Genomic DNA, 13,636 nt, shown 5'->3' with positions numbered 1-13,636 from the left:
ACATCCAGTGGTGCCACGAGGAGGCAGACACTCGATGGAGCGCTTCCTCCACCCCCGCAGAAAGCCACACTAACCCACCCTAAAGCAAGCGTGCAAACTATTCTACAAGCAGTGGCTAGTAGCGCTACCATACCCACCCAAGAGGTTGGAAGTTAGAGGCATTGTAAAAACTTGGGGAAGTGCTACAGATAGATCATCACCAACAGGACTGAACCTTTTCAGTCACATCTGAAGGTTAGTGCTCATTCCAGCTGTCTTCACACATCTTCGATTCAGCTCTAACAAGCGTTAACTGGGGGGATAACGTTTTTAGGAAGTCTCTTCTTTCAATTGCTAATTAATCCAGCCACATTCAACATTGTGAAAAATATGACCATCGGCCAACGTTTGACATTTCGGCTCACGCTGTAAGTGGTACTCATCTGGTCTAAAGTATCGACACCGCCCTTGGTAGAATTGTAGAAAGTGATTACTTCTGGCTTCTTTTTCTCTCCACATTCAGGACCAACAGCGTCATCGCTATGAAGCGACGATATGAGAATCACATTCTTGTTGACTGGTGGTGTGCAGGATACTAAAGTTTTCTCACCACCGAAGTCAATCTTGTTGGTATATTGTTTCCTTCCTTTGACTATAATAAATTCTGGGGGCAACTGGCTTTTATTTTCTCTCACTGTTCCAACATATGATAATGTTTTATTTTTCAAATCATCGATTAGTTCCATATCAATAAACTAATTATCGGCCGTAATACGACCGGATCCAAATAATGGGTAAGCCATTCTTTTTACCACGTCACATGACTTATTACTAACACAAAAAGCGCCTTCAGGCTGTTTTCCAGCATTAATTTCCATGTTGTATAAATCGTCTTGGCATCGACAAGTACAAAAGATTTTATCATTTTACCGAAAAAGTACGGTACTAGTTCGGTTTGGACGATATGTACTGCCGAAATGCACACCTACCTCGAAAACCTGTTAGCGTTTCGTCGATTGTAACGCTCTCTCCAACACTATAGCTTTTCTGACAGTTTTCCACAAATTTTTCAAACACGTCTTGAATTGGAGCAAGACGGTCGATTTTTTTACTCCTGCTCTAGTAGTAAAATCGTCAAAACGAAGGCAACGTATCAAAGTCTCAAACCGTTTGATATTCATTACGAGCCCAAATTTTTCAACACCATCGCATTCTTTTCCCCAAAGTTCCGCCAAACTATGACGATTCCCTTTGAGTGCTGCTAAGTATAATAAGCCAATAAAAACCTTTAGTTCGATGACGTCTGTGGATGTGATATCTCCTTCTTTAGAAAATTTATGTTTTATCGATTCAATATACTGATTTGTATACCTAATTATCATGTCCAGGATATCGTTTGTGAATAAATTATGTCAACAATCAATCGCAGTTTGAGCAACATTTTTCAAATAACGGACACTCCCTTCCCGTATTATTCCATTATATCGAGGTTTTGCTGTATTTTTCTCTCAATTTATTTATCTTTTTTTGGGACATTCATTATTTTTCAAAGACAGATTTCTAAAACAGATAATAAATCTGTCAACTATTTAAATCTTTGTAGAAAATAAATGTACACTTTTCTTGAATTGTTTGTCTTTTATAATAATTAATGGTAATACTAAGAATAACTGACCTAATTCACATAGTATATTCTAACTGCGGTGTTGTTTCATAATATCGTACGTGTCAGTATGTTTTGATATCTGTCGTCGAAATCTAGATTAACCGAGTGTTCGGATACAGGTCTGCCACCTTAGTACCTGTTTGAAAATAATTATAAGGACGTCCTTGGCGCCGTAAATCGCGTGCTAGACCGTTTTGTCGGACAGTTTTACAACCGGCAGCCGGCGAACGGCATTTGCTTTAACTACTGCTACAATAACAGCTACAACAATGACACCCGGTCGTACACTCTCAACTCTCGAAACGATAGAAACGAATCTAGGACAATCGCGGCAATTGACCGAAACTAATAGTAAATTTAATTAGGGTTCTTGTACCGACATGGTACAAATCGTGCAGTAAATCATCGCCTAAAAATATCAACGGTCCTGCTGTTCTTATTCGCTTTACCTATACGGGCTTTAATAAATGATTATTATTGTTGGTACTAATGCTTATGACCGCAACGGTTGAAGCGGTTATAACGTTGTTGTAGCGATAAAAGAGAAATTTGCTACTGTTAATTTATTCATGGAAATACCGGGCGATTTAATCCAAAGTAATAATGAAAAAGTATGTGTATAGAACATGTGTATGGCAGGAAAAGACAACTTATCTCTGCACACAACAAATATTTTACGGCCATATAATTAATTATGTTTGTACGCGTAACACCTGCTAAAATTTTTAAAATATGATATTTAAGTTACATTGTCTTAATTATTTATCTCATTTATTATGGATCATTTGGGTTATAGGGGTTTTATCGAAGAATTATCACTGATTATTAATAAAAAGACCTATAGCAATTACATTTATTTTACCTTCATTCATACTTTAATGACATCCTGTGCTAAAGATGTTTTAGTTACGCTATGTTGACGCTGTCGCTTATATTAAATGTTTAATTAAAGTTGTAGAACATCACGCAAACCAATGCAAAAACTGTACCATTACTGAAATGCCTCCTGTTATGCTTTAAAGGTGTATCTATAATACTACCTGTTTTTTTACATACGTTATAGACGGAATTATTTATTTATAACCGAAAATTTGGATACCTATCACAATTTAATTAGTTATAATTAGTTTCAAATTAATAACAACTATTCTTCATCAGTATACATTCGTAAGTTAAAAAGAAGGATTTTATTTTATTTTATTTTATTATATTTTATTTTATTATTAAGATATGGGAAACCATAAAGGAAATGGAGCAAACCACCGAATCGGTGAAATCTCCTCGATAGAAGAGAAAGCGGGAGAATATTTTTGAAATGAATGATGTCCATTCATTTTTTGTTAAGTACAAATTACTAACATTAGATAAAGTGTACGCTGTAAGTATATAATTTCATTTATACATTACTTATATTTATCTTTTCGTTTACCACATCGATCAGTATTTATTTAAGGGACATGGAATGCAAGGAATTTCGCCTATTTTCCTGGTCAACTCAACACAAAATGTTGGCAAAACCTTGTAATTTATGAAACGCGTGGGCAAAAATATGCACTTGTGGAAAAACCATGCATACTATCCTGGCGCCGAAACTATCTACACAAAATTAAAGAATATCGCAAACAAGGCCAAAAAATATTTTATTTTGATGAAACTTGTATAAACCGTTGGCTTTGTCAAGGTAAGCCCTAAGTAGTGGAAGATTTATTCATAGATCTTGCCGATCCATAGGGCTTAAACTTGAATTACTTGCCGAAGAGTTCAAAGAGAGATTCATGATAAATTTATTCGGCCGAATCGACTTTTTTGTGGATGGAGCGGGATGCGAAATTCTATGTTTACCGCTCTATCATTGTCAGCTTAACCTTATCGAACTGGCATAGGCTCAAGTTAAAGGACTACTAAAACTTTTCAACGAAGGACGTGCAACGATAACATCTAATAACTGACAGGACTATGTAAACTACGTGTTAGAAGTGGAAGAAGATATGTACAGGATGTATGTAATTATGGATAACTTGGAACTTGGGTCTGCAGTCAATACGAGTTCCAGTGACGATTCTATTAACTTCTAGTATGATTTGAAGCGACCAACATCATAGTCTGCATCATCATCTTCGAACAACCTGTTAGAGAGGACGATTAGAAAATACGACAAATTTTCTTTATCTCCATAACACTTCGTCCATTATTTCCAAAATGTGGTATGGCTTTCTCTTCGACGAAGAAAGTTTATAAAGCTATTTTAGACCATTTCGTATATGGTTTCTCATATTTTCAACCACGATTTCCAGTAATTTGTTTAACAACGAGACACTGAGCATACTTCATTCTACGATTTTCGTTTGATTCTGCTTTTAACACGAAGATATTCTTAAGGTGCAAAATAGAACATTAACATAATTTCATTTTCAAGTATATAAATAAATATTTACATCATCAAGTATAAATTTTATACAAAATATAAATAACTTTTATTTAAAAACGTTTCGATATACTTTTAATTATGTGGTGGAATTTGTTTTATGGTTTTATAAGACAAGAATCGTCTACATAAGAACAAAGTTTTAGTTTGTATTGCGGGCTGTGATGCTCCTCGTGCTACTTTATTAAATTTACTTTGAAATTTACCTTCCTTGCAATCATACGTCGATTTACATTTACGTTTCATCATTAAAGTTTCATTTATGGAAGGATTTTCATTTTTACATATTTTTAATTAAATTGAAATTTATGGTTAATATATCAAATTAGGAACGGAAGAACTTTAGACGAGAACTATCCAAATTAAACGACATTGGCAGGAAAAGTTTTCAATAAAATTCAATAGCGACGTGTTTATAAAGTCTGTATATTAAAATTAAACTTGTGAAAAGTTGGTGTTAACACATTTATGCATTTATACACATGCCAGTGTACCTAATTCCTACAAAAACTTTCTTAAAATTTACGATGTGTAATATATGACTATATCTTTTGTATCAACTAATATTGAACTTCCTATATAGTTAAAGATATTTGTTTCGATCCTAAAACCGAGTACCATTTTCTAACATGATGGTGGCATACATATCAAAAAAACATATTTTAAAATCTTTGGATCAGTCATGATTGTCCAATAAATTGACCCGCAGAGTCACCAGATTAATTTGCAAAATTATTAATTAAATGATCCAGGGTTACGAATGTGTTACGGGGAATAACGTGAGATAAAAGAGAATAGTTTTCACGTTTCAATAAGAAACAACGCCTTTTGACAAAACAGATCATAATATTTTGATGCGTAAGTTGATTAATATTAAATTTTAATATTTCACTAGATCTTTTGTTATGGTTGGAATCGTATATATTGCGAAATATAGATAGATATATGTAGATAGTATCACTATGTCTTTTTGTGTTTACAAATGTGTTCTGCAAGTCATGGTTAGAGCTTAGGTAATTTCACAACTTATATGAGTGCTGAAGTTACGAATTACTCCTATTCGTTTCGTGATTTAAATTTCAGATAGGGCCTAATAAGTAAGAGGAAAACAACTAATTCTTCTAAGATGATGCTTATAGGTTATAGATAGGTTAGATTTATGACCCGTTTGAAGTAAGATATGTATAAAATGGGATTAGACACTCGATTTGTTATATACACGAATGACTTACGTTTAGCGTCTATAAAGATCATCAAGTGCTGTTTACGAACTTATCCTTTACAATCCCAGGTAAGAATTATATTTTAAGTCATACCAAAGAATATTGTATTTAATTTCATATTGAATACTATTGCTATTTAGTGAAATTGTCTTCTTTGCCGCCATCGCAACATCGATATCGATTTCAAACCATCTCAGCTCAAATCTATAAAAGAAGCAAAAACCAAAGATAAAGTACGACTATTAGATACGAACGAAACAACATTAAGACTGAATCACAAATTTGTGTCAGAAATAATTTAAAAACAATGATATTTTCATGGCATACGAAACCGAATATCAACGCTTTTGTCCTAACGTATACTTTGTAGTGCTACTATTCTCATGCAATATGCAAATAGATTATACTGGTATGTATCGGCTCAGAAATAACTCTATTCTGATTGTTTTCGCAGTAATGAACAATGCGAACGTTATACTTATGAAGTTATTACAAGTAGGACCGCCCGACTGCGTGGGTAATCCCACTCTCATTGTTAGACATAAAAGTATCAGTAAATTTACTTGGGTGTCAAATATTGTACGTAATAATATATTAAATTAAATTTATTCGTAAAAAAATTTAATTAATAAATTTTCGCAACAAATTGAAGCGATGAAGAGAAGAAAGGACACTAAAATTTTATCGGTAAAACAAGATGTTAAGGTTATGAAAGAGAGAAAGGGTAAAATAAATAGAGGATAATAAAAGGGGAAAGAGAACAGTATCCGAGAGCACAAAAAAACATAAATTTACATAAAGAGTACTTTTGATTAAAAGAGTATTATTTATAAAGTATGTTAGTAATTTTGAAAAATCCTTAAAAGTTCGAGTTTAAAGCTTTATGTCCCGTCTTGATAGCGTGTATATAAACATTGGAATTAATTTTGTTTTTTAAGTAATCCTCAGTTATAATTAAATTAAATTTACAGCACATTAAACGCAATCTCATAAGTCTACATAATAAATATTTAATAATTTCCCTTTTTAGCATACTAAGTGCATAAAGAATGTCGGGTAATAATTAAAGTGTTTAATTAAGAAAGACTATTGCTATAGAATAAGGAACAAAAAAGGTTTTAATATCTTTTCAGTAGCAAATCGGATTTACCACGAATGTTATGTAAATACAGCAGAAAGGAGTAGAAATTAGGTATGCGAGTAAATTGCCACGGTTTATTGCATCGTAACATTGTACGAGAACCGTATTATGTGAGTATGCAATGAGTGTCCTGCGGCATTAGTCTTGAAATTCCTACGGTAATTATCGCGCGAGCGAATCTGGCCGAGTGTGTCGCCAACAATAATTTAGGCGTTCCGATACGAAATACAAATTGTCCCTATTAAGGCGACACTAATTGAATCGAGGTATTGATAGCCCAGGAGTAGATCATACGGGAACCGTATTTACATATGCTGTATACGTAAGTAATTTATAAGAAAACACCGCGGTGGTCGAAACGCGTTATTTCTGACCGCTTGATAATTACTACCAGCCGAACAAATTTGCGTTTAATTAACGGCCGAGCATTATTAGTTATTACTTAAACGTTAACGTTCCGTTACTAGATATCGAAAATTTACATATTTCATCTCCACTCATCATCCCGGGATCATTATATCTTGTTTTCAGCAATGAAGCCATAAGTCAGCGAGGTTTCTTATATACCAGATGAAGAATTTTATGGAAAAACCACAAGGAGATATCCATTATTTATTACATCTCTTGGGGTTTCTTTTAGTGGCCGCTTGTCTTCCGTCGTGAACATTTCGCATTTGTACTCTTCCACGGTTAAGGAAATGCAGTCGAAGTACGGCTTTTTGCATGGAACGTTTTACATGAAAGTTCTGACTTGAAACGTTATTGTGCTATTGACCCCTTTAGGATATATTATACGGGCTTTAACGATACGTGAAATTTACAATGAAGTAATACCGGAAAAGTCTTTTTATAATAATGACAATTACATTGTAAGCTGTTATTATTAAAGCTATTAATCTTGTGAGTATCAATTTATTAGATTTTGAAAGTAAAAAGCCATTTATGGGGGAAAAGGTTTTTTTATAAATATTTTGTAGTAATAAATTCTCGATAAACATTTGGTATTTTCAAAGATATAAACTATTTCATTTTATAGAACCTATTTTGGCATTTTCAATTTCTTTAACATTTTTAGTCCTTCGTATAAGTTACCACAGTTTTGACTTTACGAACCATCTTTGCAACAATTCATTAAATAAACTCATGATACACAAATTGCTAATTTTTGGATTAGTAGCCTAACACAAATTCTGTACTAATGAATAATTTTAATGCACACAAATTTGAACAGTTATCCACACCGTTTCTTTATTATGATAGTTAGTTCTACTTTTAGACTAGCTTCAAATGTGATGCACAAAAACGCGAGTTAACGCGCGATATAATTTTGAAATAGTTCAGATGACGAGCGCTAACGTGCGCTTCACCTGCAATTCCGTTGATTTTCGGTCAGTTTGTTTCAGTGAAACGTTGAGATACACATTTAAGAATGAATGTAGCAGAAGCTATAGTTTTGTGGCAATATTATAAAAAAAACAACTAAAACGGACTCATTAGGTGCATCCTATTTTGAAGAATAGAAATGAACGTTTATTTGTAACATTATATCTGACACTGAAAAACAATGAACCAAAATTTTGTAATTACTTTAGAATGTCTTTAAAATCATTTGGAGAATTGCTTCAACTGGTCCAGGATGATATTAAAGCAGCTCCGAACGCTCTCAGATACTGTATTTCACACCAAGAAAAACTTATAATAACTTTAAGGTAATTATTTATTTAATTAATAACCAGGATTATATCTTAATTTTTTTACTAACTATCTGAAAACAAATCAAATTGTGATTCATCGCTAGAGATAACTGTCAACGGCGTCTGAGGTGCTACATGGGTTGGGTTGGGTAGGATTACAATATAGGGTTATAAAACATCTATAAAAATGGTAAAGAGAGCAGGATGGAAGCAAGGAGGAACTTAATCAAGAAATGGCAATTTAGATGGGAAGGCTATGATAGATGGGCTAGAATTATGATTCTAAATGTCGAAATATATCGGATAAACAGAAAATGGGGTGAAATTGACCATTACATGACGCAGGCTCTCAGCGGTCACGGTATATATGGGAAGTATCTACATAATATCGGAAAAGCATTAACAGATGAATGTTGGTTCTGTGGAGCAGAGGATACACCAGAACATACGATTTTTCACTGTATAAAGTTTGAAGTAGAAAGGACAAGATGCTCTCAAAAAAATCGCAGCAGTATGACGAAAGATAACTTCAATCAATTAATGATGAAAAGTAAAGATTACTGGGATGAAATACAACAATTTATTATATCTATCTTCAAAACTAAACAAGAAGAAGAGTTTAGGAGAGAGGTTAGAAACAATGAATCCGGGCTAACCATAGCAGAGTCAAAGCAGAGGACTATTGAGGGGAGTAGACCTCCCCTCATATGTACGTATGATAATAAAGTGAATTATTACATAAAATTTAAGGTTTTATTTTTTAATATACCGGGTGTCCCTCAAAAGTGGCTCACCCCCATATTTTTCTTTATTATTGGTAATTTAATTGTTGGATAGCGTTTTTCTTTTAAAACTAATTTAATACAACTGTTAATTTACACCAATATTAAAAAAGAACCACTAACTAAAGCATAGCAGTGATCACTGCTCGAGGAATAGCAAATCAAGAGGGACATAACGTAATTTGTACTATTAACCTAGCTACTATGTGTCAGAAGTTGTAATACATTTTCCGAAGGTACTAAAATGTTAAAAAATAACGAAAATAATTTTTTTTTTCAAAAATTATAAGCGATCGTGAAAATTTTTTCAAGTAAAAGTTATGTGAAATTATACTGTCTATCCAACTGAAGAAAAAAAAATTATAGATTTAAAAAAATAGCGAAATTAGTACTCACATCCGGTATAACCGGAAGTACAAAAAGAATGATTTCATGTCGTAATAATCCGTTTTAGCGACCTAACTATGCATTCCAAATGGTTTTCTTATATCACTAATAATAAAAAAAAATATGGGGGTGAGCCACTTTTGAGGGACACCCGGTATACAGTATGCATCTGAATGACTGCAACAAACTTCAAGGGGTGATTCTTTAGTGAATTATAAGGGTACTTTAATATATGAACCATGGGTGACTTCGGCTCCCCTAAGAAGCTACACCCCTCCAAAAATTGCGGAAAATGTAGGTTTAATTTTTTTTCTGAAAAACCATTAACGCTAGGAAAATGAAATTTGGGGAATATGTTTAACTCATAATTTGTAGTTTCAACCTACCCTTCTAAACTACTAAACGTATCCACCCCCATTCAATTTATGCCTAGATTTTTTTATGAAGATGATAAATACATTGGAAAAATTTCAGTTAGATAGATAAAACTATTCTAAAACTTTTTTTGTCTCTTTGATTTTATTCGAAAATTTAATAATTTCTGAGAAAAAAAATTAATTAAGCAAACACTAACCGTTAAGCTGTAAGGTTGTTAATCAAAAGTTGGAATGAATTGTTAATGAAAAAATCTTAGTAGGCTTTGAAAGCTTGAAAGCTCTCGTCTATATAGGCACGTCATTATATCGTATTTGATAAATATTGGCTTACATGTTGATATTTGAGGAACTCCATCAATTGCCCGAACGGCTTTCTTTTGCAGATGGAAAACTCCTTGATAATGGGAAGTGTTACCCGATACCACAATTCTATGCAGCATAGAAGCATGCAATAAGGCAAAGTAAACTGTCCTGGCTTCCTCGCTGTCAATTAATTGTCGCACCCTAATCGCATATATTTGACGACTGAGTCTATTACAAAGTAATTCTACGTGGTCGTACCAAGTAAGACGTCTGTCTAGAACAACGCCCAAATATTGCACCTTTCCACCTTGGAACTCGTGATGAATTCGACTAATTGTCAAGTAGATGTTGTTGCACTTTTCACGATTTGCAACAAGTTTATTGGTAGTAAACCAGTTAGATATTGATATGCAAGTACTAAGATCCTTACTATCTAGATGTTCTTTTTCTCGGCCCGAAATCATCGTTGCTGTATCATCCGCAAACAGGAGAGTAAGACAATCAATACTTATGAGTAAGTCATTAATATAGATAATAACGAAGAAAGGCCCTAAGAAGCTACCTTGAGGCACTCAATTTTAATACATTCTATATCGCTCTTCTATTGATTCCATTCCACTATTTGAGAGCGGCTTACGAAATAAGATTTGATAAGATTTAGTGTAACTCCGTGGAAACCATAATATTCCACCTTGCTCAGAAAAATCTCATGGTCAATACAGTCAAACGTTTTTAAAAGATCATGGAAGAGTGCTAGACAGTTTTCTTCACATTCAAAGCGATCGTAAACTCATTCAATCAAAAAGTATTCGGAGTGGAGGAAGAGATTTCGAAAATTTTAGAAAAGGCTGGTGGAATAGCCACAGGTCTGTAGTTATTCATATTCTTGGGACCACCCTTTTTAAGTATTGGTATAATTTTGGCAAGTTTTAATCTATCGGGAAACACACCCTCTCTAATTGAGCAGTTTATAATATCAGAAACTGGATCTTTTATGATGTTTACGGTTTCTTTCAAAAACCGTGCGTTTGCCTTGGAATGATTTTATTATGGTTGCTACTTCATTTAGATTTGTAGGAAAAAAGAAGAATGAGAGATGTTTTTTTCAGAATTTTACATAGATAATTTTCAGGTTGAGTTTGGGTAAATGGCTTATAAGGTCTTTAAGACTAGTTGTGAAGAACTCGTTAAAAGAGTTAGAAGTTAAACTAGTTGGGGTTAATATTGAATGTCTTTTCCGTCCAGTTTCCGAGTTTATTATATTCCATGTTGTTTTAGTTTTATTTTCCGAGGCAACGATCTTTTCCTTCAGCTTTTCTTTTTTGGATTATTCAATTTGTTTCAAATAAAAATGCTTGTAACTATTGTATATTGTTTAGTATTTAGTTAAATAAAATACACAATAATTTAGCGCTGAATAACAATTAAAACTAGAACTACTGTCCTTGATTTATACATCGTATAGACAATTCAGGGAGTACACCGAGTTTATCTACAAACATGGAATAGAGCAACTTGGGGAATAACCCGAGTAGGAGTCTATCTATTAGCGCTAATATTTTTATGTAAATATACTGATGTATTAAATAGATAATATTAGTAGTATGTCTCAAAAATATTTTGTTCGTTATATCCGAAGTCCGTTCTAACGAGGCCCGTTATATCGGGGCTTTACAGTATCAACCAATTCTTCAAGAAGTTCTACATTTTTTTTACACCTTAAACAACAAAATATATTATACGCAATATTTCAATGTAACAAATTTTATTAAATATTGCCCGAGGTCCTTTAGCACTTTTTTTAATCGATGATCGCTATTCTCGTTATCGTCTTACCATAAATTACAATACGGCGACGATCGTAAGCGCGATATAAAATCTATAATAATAATCGGCGTGACGCCGGTACAGTGAAATATACGTTTCCCGAGGGCAGTTTCCGCGATGATTAGGTAAATTGTGCAATTATGCTAAGTAACACAGATGATATCTCTACGGATAAGGCCCGAGTAGCTGTTGCCGGTGCTAAAACTTGCTGGCATCGTTCTCGGGCGTACGTACACGTGCCCCGATGATTTATCGCTTAATTATTTTTAATCGATTTTGAGGCGTAAAATGGCTACGGTAATCCTTAAATCCACAATCGATCGTTGTGTGCACCTTGAAAGAATTAATGTAAACGCACAACGTATTACATATTGAGATTTAATTGAAAAAATAAATTTTCGGAAATTTTTTTTAGCAACTTTGTATGGGTATAAGAATATTGATAGATTTCTTTAAAGACAATGAATGGTCTTGGGAAATCTATGGTAACGTAGTTATAGTTGATTTATAGACCGAATAAAATTTTTTTCTATGATGGTCGATGATTAAGTGGCCGTCCCTCTTGCTTGGTATCCAGTCGTAACCTCCCTAACGACGCTTTCTTCAGCATTCCATCTCTCGTAATTGAAACATTAATATAAATTATTGTAACACCGAGATCGGTCGGCGGCGGGCAACGGGAGCGCTCGCGTCACTGCAAGATACTCTCCGACTATAGACGAGCGTTAATGGCCGTCTATAATAAATCAGCGGATCGGGGATTGGAAAGTGAATACGACATTTATGGGATAGTGGTTGGTAATTACAGGGAGCTCGTTCCGCCGACGCGCCTCCACTAATTATACCATAATTTTCGGAGCGCGGCGCGAGTATAGCCGCGCCCTATATATACCATAATATCTAAAGCCGCGCACCCACCGAATTATCATCTTTTCTATCTGCGGCCGACGGCCTCAGGCGCATCCGGTATAAGTGATTCGGGCAAAAACTCACTACGGGTTCCCATTAAAGACGATTCAGCGAGGAAAATGGCACGCAATCAGCCTACTTTGCTTTCGAAGTAACAGGTTGCTGATAGCCAACGATCGAATCTTTTCAGAAAATTAATACCTACTTTGTTAGCGATGACGATTAATTCACGGGTTTGTTTTCCGGTGTTTTACGTCTTTGCATGTTGAGTAGGTAAATTAAACAAATTATAGTGAAGATACGGTTTTATTATCAAAAAACCACTTTACCACCAATGCTTTACAAACTAGTTGCTTTAACTTTGTCACCTTCAGAACATTATACGTATCATTTGCTCAATTAATTAATACTACTACTATTTTGTACTTTTGCATATTATGTGCAAACAATTATTTTATTGGAGTACTTTCGTTTTGAAAAAAAGAAACGAAAAACCTTAACACAGGAAGAGTTGTGTAATACAGTTTTGTTTTTATTTAACACATACACTAAGATTTAACATCAAGTACTGTTATACAAAAATTAAAGAAAGTTGAGTGTAAACTATTCAAGAAAATTATGTTTACATAAAGCATGGTTTATATAACTAAAGTAATTAGCTCATATTATATAATAATAAATAAATAAATACCGAAGTAGGTATAATGAAACATGTGTTTTAAAAGTTTTGTTCCTCGAAAACGATAAAATCTCATTTTTGAATGTGGGTTTGTTAAGATTGATCGATTTTCATGCTCCTGTAAAAAAGTATCACGAGGCCTTCCTCACCGTGGATGACCGAGAATTTGAAATTTATGATGAACCTAAGAGATAAAGCTTACCGAAAATTTAAGCATTCTAGGAGTCATAATGATTTTATGTAT

General features: G+C 33.8%; 1 protein-coding gene across 2 annotated transcripts in view; it reads right to left on the bottom strand.

Annotated features, from left to right (window-relative positions):
- The window catches only part of LOC111427292 (arginase-1-like), a 142,337-nt gene that overhangs the window by 84,730 nt on the left and 43,971 nt on the right, over positions 1 to 13,636 (bottom strand). The window contains exon 1 of one of the 2 annotated variants that reach the window (XM_071199134.1): positions 5,303 to 5,453. The exons of the other annotated variant lie outside the window; for it this stretch is intronic. The gene's annotated coding sequence lies outside the window, so the exon portion shown is untranslated. Of the gene's footprint in view, positions 1 to 5,302; positions 5,454 to 13,636 lie in introns of those variants that run through there. 2 annotated transcript variants of the gene reach the window in all.

The sequence above is a fragment of the Onthophagus taurus genome, chromosome 1 (assembly GCF_036711975.1).
Source record: "Onthophagus taurus isolate NC chromosome 1, IU_Otau_3.0, whole genome shotgun sequence".
Taxonomy (NCBI): Eukaryota; Metazoa; Arthropoda; class Insecta; order Coleoptera; family Scarabaeidae; genus Onthophagus; species Onthophagus taurus.
Note: the sequence above shows the minus strand (reverse complement) of the source record. Positions and strands in the feature narration are given on the sequence as shown.